Source organism: Giraffa tippelskirchi, chromosome 10 (assembly GCF_054371585.1).
Source record: "Giraffa tippelskirchi isolate mGirTip1 chromosome 10, T2T-mGirTip1v1.2.pri, whole genome shotgun sequence".
NCBI classification, from domain to species: Eukaryota; Metazoa; Chordata; class Mammalia; order Artiodactyla; family Giraffidae; genus Giraffa; species Giraffa tippelskirchi.
In genome coordinates this window covers 78,107,715-78,114,888 of record NC_137284.1, presented here as the reverse complement: position 1 = coordinate 78,114,888, position 7,174 = coordinate 78,107,715, and the positions used below count along the sequence as shown (strand labels likewise).

General features: G+C 42.1%; 1 long non-coding RNA gene across 1 annotated transcript; it reads right to left on the bottom strand.

Annotated features, from left to right (window-relative positions):
• Positions 1-209: 209 nt before the first annotated feature.
• LOC145524362 (uncharacterized) lies at positions 210-6,968 on the bottom strand. The gene is made up of 3 exons (XR_014067439.1): positions 6,809-6,968; positions 4,263-4,418; positions 210-1,528 (listed from the first exon to the last, which is right to left on the bottom strand). It is a non-coding gene; the product is annotated as an uncharacterized LOC145524362 (long non-coding RNA).
• Between the last annotated feature and the right edge of the window lie 206 nt (positions 6,969-7,174).

The following is a 7,174-nucleotide window of genomic DNA, read 5'->3' as shown; positions in this document are numbered from 1 at the left end:
AGATTGAAGGCAGGAGGAGAAGGGGATAACAGAGGATGAGATGGTTGGATGGCATCACCACCTAGATGGACATGAGTTTGAGCAAACCCCGGGAGATAGTGAAGCACAGGGAAGCTTGGTGTGCTGCAGTCCATGGGGTCATGAAGAGTCGGACACGACTTAGTGACTAAACAACAACAGCAACTAGTGCTGTCCAAAAGAAGTAGATGTGAGCCACATGTGTAATTTCATTTTTCTAGTAGTGACATTAAAAATATCTTACATTCTATTTTTTTCCCTTCAAGTCTTTGAAATACAGTGTTCTTTCACCCTGCAGCACATCTCAGTTCAGACCAGCTGTATTTTCCATGTCGAGTTGCCATATGTGTCTGGTAACTGCCATGCTGGACAGTGGCAATCTCCTGCATTTGGAATTACTGTGAAGTCTGAACCTAGAAAGAACCACTTTATGAAAGGTAGTAATGTCAACATATTCATACTTTTGCGTTGGTTTATCTTTATTAAACAAACAGATGCAGCCAAAACAGCTGTACCTCAGAATCGACTGAGACATCTGTTAAGAATATGACGCCCATGCCTAACCGCAGAGCTACTGAATTAGAATGGTGGTAGAAGGAGATGGCTCTGCATTTTTAAAGGGTCCTTGGGGTAATTTTGCAGCATCCAGCCCAGGACTTTCCACACAGGGACATTTACAAATCAGCAGACAGTGAAGTACAAAACCCCATCTAGGAGTGTCAGCCTTGGGGCCAGAAGCCAGAGTCCAGCTTCTTTTACTATTTGCCAGTCTGTTTCACTTGTTCTTGAAGCCTGATTTGCATGGTACTGACAGATCAACATTTTAAATCATTTAGCAGAAATAGGTTAGCATCCAATTTGGAGAAAAATGCTGTTCACTAGGCTTTCTTATCTTGCTTTTGTGATGGAGTTTTTTAATTTGAGACCAGTATGTGGAGATTTGTAGGCACGGGCTGCCACCTACTGATAGAAGGTGGTGTTGACACATGTTAGAATGAACATGGGCTTGCTCTTGCTGGTAGCGTGCAGTTTATACACAAGGTTCTCCACAGTGGTCCCTAGAACAGCAGCAACAGCATCCCCTGGGAACTTGATAGAAATGCAGAATCCTTGGGCCTTCCTCCAGATCCACTGGATTAGAAACTCTGAGAGTGGGTCCAGCTCTCTGTGTTTAACAAGCTCTCCAGGTGAGTATAAGGCATGCTGAAGTGTGAGGACCACGGCGGCAGCCCAAAGTCTTGGTTCTTGATCTCTTAGCTGTGTGGAAGTTGCTCTGGGGAAAAGGCACAAATGCACATACATCCAGACGTACAACTACTTGAGGAGAGTTCACATGAAATTAGAACTTGTTCTAAATCCTTTGGCGGTGGTGGGGGGTGGGGAAGAGGTAGAGGTGAAGAACGGTCTAATTTTCTCGCATATGGTGTCATATGTGCTCCGGTTTAAGGGTCTGTGTCCTGGTTAGACTCGATGGGTTTTAGAACACTGGCAGCCTATATTGTAGCTTTGTCTAGATTAGAAAAATGTACCTTTACTCAAAATCATGTTTTTAAAATTAGCATCTCTAAAATCTTTCAGTGGTGAAACTATCTCAACAATATTAAACACAAACTTTATGTTAATTCTGTATAAATTAAACAAATCAATTATTAATGATCCAACAATAGGAAGCCTGAAATTTTCTTCAGAATAATTAGGAATTAAATATCATTAGGATGTAATACTTTGTTTCAAAATAGTACTTGTCCTGCTTTCACAGAAACAGTATCTTTTGGGGAGTTTTAGTTCTTACTTGCTCTCATTTTCTGTAGAGATGATTGCTATCTTTGGCAGACTTTCTTGATATTATGATCCTCATATAGTACGGAGAAGGCAATGGCAACCCACTCCAGTACTTTTGCATGGAGAATCCCATGGACAGAGGAGCCTGGTGGGCTGCAGTCCATGGGATCTCGAAGAGTCGGACAGGACTGAGCAACTTCACTTTCACTTTTCCCTTTCATACACTGGAGAAGGAAATGGCAACCCACTCCAGTGTCCTTGCCTGGAGAATCCCAGGGACGGCGGAGCCTGGTGGGCTGCCGTCTATGGGGTCACACAGAGGCGGACATAACTGAAGCGACTTAGCAGCAGCAGCAGCATATAGTACAAAGTTAGGTAGTTTTTTAATATAAAATTGAAGTTTGAGAGGCTGTTTTTCCCACTGACTGTATTCCCCACTGACCAAGTTACCTATATTCTGGAAGTTCTAAAAGTATTTGGAAATTTGTGGTAAATTATTGCTGTAAATATACTGCAGTGACTAAAAGAAACTCATATTAGAATTTAGAAAGCAATTTAAAGTTTTCAGTTCCTCAGACTTGGTGACCCATCAATATCACATCTCTTACTATGTTTATAAATTAATTTCAGTAACAAATTTGACATTCTAAAGAAGTGGTTTATAATTAAAGTGGCTTTGTTGGTTGTTGTTCAGTCGCTAAGTTGTGTCTGACTCTTTGTGACCCCATGGACTGCAGCATGCCAGGTTTCCTTGTCCTTAGCTATCTCCTGGAGTTTGCTCAAATTCATGTCCATTGAGTCAGTGATGCTACCGGTTATTAACTATCTCAACCTCCGCTGCTGCCTTCTCTTGCCTTCAATCTTTTCCAGCATCAGGGTCTTAATTTTTCCAATTACATGTTATCCAGAAAACTGGTATTCCCATATAGTATTTCAGTATTGTAAACAATTCTTTTAATGATTAAATTACTAAAATTATTGTAGAAAAAGAGAAATTGATTTTAAAATAAAAATTAGGAATCATGGAAGTTCTGATCACGAGATTTTCAGTTAAAGATGTCCTTCCTCCTTTTTTGATTTTTAAAAAAATCGTGGAGAAGTTGGTGTCAAAATTACGAGATTCTGCAGTTTGTTTAGCATCACTGATAGATAAGCAAAACTTCAAAGAGTTTCTTAGTTCCTTTGATACTGTCAAGAGTGTTACACACATCGTGTTTGGTTCTCGCATCACTTGGCTTTTATCGTTGATTTTACTTAACATATCATCTAAAATTATACTGAGTAAATAAAATCTAAAGTTGATATTTTCAGAAGTGTACCTTTGACTCACATTCTAAAGGCTCTGCCAATATAATCATCAACAATTTTTAAGTGAGTGTTGCATGCTACTTTTTGAACTCAGTCTTTCCATTGTACCTTGGAAAATGGCATCAATTTAGGTTTGCTGAATATATTAATGCAATTCTGTACTTCATGTAGCTGTAGGGGTAATATTTTAAAAACTCAACGTGCCAAAGAGATCTTTGCTTCATTATTCACTAACAGCTGGATGCAGAGTAAGACATAAAGAATGTGTAGAAGTATTTTAGAGGGTTCTCTGTGGCAATTCATTATGTCCTATATATGTTTATACTATTATGATATTCTTGGAATTCAAGTTATGTTTTGTTTAGATGTAGTTTTTTATAAGCGGTCTGCTGAAAACATGCAGTATTCTCTCTTCCATTAGACAATACCTGAGAGGTCAAATGTTTATAAAGGCAAACAGTTTTCACTTGAAAAATGAACAACCTACTGATAATTATTATCTGTTCTTCAAATTTAGCATCAGGACTTGTATCCAGTACTTCTGGTTGTTTTAAAAAACCACGGCTTCACTTACTCAAAATGATTTAATTAATCACATGTGATATATTTTTTTAATTCTTGAGTTCTATGTTTTGTCTCCTAAATAAAGAGAAGTATTATTTGGAGTTGCTGTTTATATTCTGCATAAGTGTGGGGCCATAGCATCAGTGCTTGCTGTAGTTTCTGCCACGTGAAGACAATACCCATTATCACTATTGTGCAACATTGTGGTCCCCTATTGTTAGATGTTGTTTCAGATTGAGTTATGCCTGTTATGTGTTCAACAGAAGTTGGTTGATATGTTTTCTGATTTTTATGTGTCACTGTTCTACAGTGTTGTCAGTTAGTTATGCATTTTAAAGTAAGACTTCAGTTTTAAGTATATACTCCTGCATTGGTGTGTATTTCCTTTTTGTTGTATTTACTGAAATCTGTGCTGCCTTTTGCCAGGCTTTCATGCATCCTCATGCTTCCATTTTCTTTTTTATCTACAAAGAGGTTATAATAGAGACAAAACAGACTATTTTGGGGTAGAATAAAAGAACAAGAATCTAGTGACATTTTTTCACCATTTGGAAAAATTTAAATGTAATAAGTTTCTCAAAACTTCCTACCTGAGGAGAGCAGAAGATGGCGGAGGAATAGGACGGGGAGACCACTCTCTCCTCCACAAATTTATCGAAAGAACATCTGAACGCTGACCAAACTTCACAAAACTACTTCTGAAGGCTGGCTGAGGACGTCAGGCTTTCACAAAAACTGCGCATTATCTTCAAAAGAGGTAGGAGAAATTATAAAAGATAAAAAGAGAGACAAAAGAGTTAGGGACGGAGACCCGTCCCGGGGAGGGAGTCGTAAAAGAGGAGGAATTTCCAAGCACCAGGAAACCCTCTCACCGGCGGGTGTGGGGGAGGATTTTTTATCTCGGAGGGCAACGTAACTGGGAGGAAAAATAAATAAAATCGACAGATTACGTGCCTAAAGCAACTCCCAGCAAAGAACCCCAGACGCTCGCATCATCCGCCACCAGCAAGTGGGGGCTGAACGGAGAGGAGCGGGCGGCATTGCCTAGGGTAAAGACCGGGCCCGAGTGCCCCGAGGGCAATCTGAGGGAGCTAACGTGAGATAGTAACCTAAACTGTGGGACAGCGAGAGAGAGAACTATCCCGCGAAAAGCCCAACTCTAAGGCACTGCCGGCCCGCTCACAGAACAAAGGACTGAGCGATACCAGAGGAGAGCTAGCCGGCTGCGGACTGCGCCATCCCCCGCCGGACACAGCGGGCAGGCGGGGCCCGCCAGAGCCGGAAAGGGGCAAACTCGGCTCCAGAGAGGGCACCCCCTACCAAACTGCAAACAGGCTCCCAGTTTTTTAAGCAAAGACTGCCTGAGATCCCGGAGGGTCGACAGCAGCCGGGAGGGTCGCAGCCAGAGACCAGCTCCCCAGAACCGACACAAAGCACACCGGAGCCGGGCGCGCCCGTAAACCGAGGCGGGGACCAGGGAGGTGATAAGCCGCACCGCCCCAACAGGGGACAGCGCCCTCGCCAAACTCCTGGCCGCCTGGGCAGCTCCGACCGGGAACGGCACAAGCCGCGGGCAAAATCGAGTCTGCGCCTTTGTGGAGTAACCGGGAGCCTGAACCTGAGCGGCTTAGTCCTGGGAAGTGCACGCAGCTCAGGGCCCGCTCCCCGGCCGAGTAACCTGAAGCCTGAGCAGGGTAGACGGGGAAAGCACACACGCCGTGAGCGGGGGCGAACCCAGTGCGGCCGAGACACTGCGAGCTTACCACACACACGCCAGAATTGCAGTGTTCCTTCCTCCCCACAGCACGATTGAACAAGCGAACCTAAAGAGATCACCTCCACCGCTTTGATGCAGGGCGGAAATTAGATACTGAAGAGATCTCCAAACAGAAGCCAAATAAACAGAGGGAAGTGCTTTGGAAGGGACAGGCCAACAGATTAAGATCCCTGTAGCTAATACCGACTGCATTAAAAAGGACCTACAGATCTTGAAAAGTATAAGCAGGAATAAGGATCTATCTAAAACTGAGCAGATCCCACACTGCTCACAACAGCTCCAGAGAAAGTCCGGGATATATATATTTTTTACTATTATTATTTTTTTTAATTTTTTTTTAATTTTTTTTTTTTAATTAAAAAAATTTTTTTTTCTCTTCTTTCCTTTTTCTTCAAGTCCTCTATTACACCTTTAAGTTTCATTTTCATAACCCACTATTAACTTGCAAAAAAAAAAAAAACCCTATTTTTGAAGCAAACTACATACATATATCTTATACCTTTTGTGTTTTTTTTTTTTAATGTTTTTTTCCTGTTCTACATTTTTTTACTGTTTCTTTTTTTACTGTTTTACTGGTTTTTTTCTTTTTACACTGTTCCCTTTTTTCTTTTTTTCTTTTTTTTTTTAGATTGTAAGTTTTATAAGAGTCTAACCTCTACTCTAGATTTTTAATCTGTGTTTTACATATTTGATATCAACTTTGTACATTTAAGAACCCAATCTTTAGGACCCATTTTTACTCAGGAGTGTGATCACTGGCCTGATCACTCTGTCCCCCTATTGATGCTCTTTCTTCTCCCCCAGGGAACCTCTATCTCCCACCCTCCTCCTTCTCTTCTCAACCCAATTCTGTGAATCTCTGAGGGTGTTCTGGGTACCGGAGAACACTTCAGGAACAGGATACTGCCCAGATCTCTCTCTCCCCTCTTAATTCCTCCCTTTCTACTCATGCTCACCTCTGTTACCTTCCTCCCCCCTCTCTATGTATCTCTGTGAATCACTCTGAGGGTTCCAAACTGTGGAAAGCACAGAGGGAAGTGCTTACTGGCTAGATTGCTCTCTCCACATTTGAATTCCCCTCTTCCCCTCCTGGTCACTACAACCCACCCCCCCCACCTCATCTCTCCATGTAACTCAGTGAACCTTTCTGGGTATCCCTCACTGTGGAGAATCTTTTCACCATTAACCTAAAAGTTTTATTATTGAGGCTGTATGGAAGGAGAAGTCTTGAGGCTACTGCAAGAATAAGACTGAAAGCCAGGGGAAACATTAATTAATAAGAGACCATCCAATAGCCTCCATAAATTCACTGAAACCAAGCTCCACCCAAGAGATAATAAGTTCCAGAGCAAGACATACCACGCAAATTCTCCAGCAACGCAGGAACATAGACCTGAGCATCAATATACAGGCTGCCCAGAGGCACACCAAATCCATAGACATCTCAAAAATTAATACTGGTCACTCCATTACACTCAAGAGAGCAGAAATCCAGCTCCACCCACCAGAACACCGACACAAGCTCCCCCAACCAGGAAACCTTGACAAGCCACCTGTCCAACCCCAACCGCAGTGAGGAACCTCCACAACAAAGAGGAACTTCATACTACCAGAATACAGAAGGGCCACGCCTAACACAGCAATCTAAACAAGATGAAAAGGCAGAGAAATACTCAGCAAGTAAAGGAAAATGAGAAATGCCCACAAAGCCAAACAAAAGAGGAG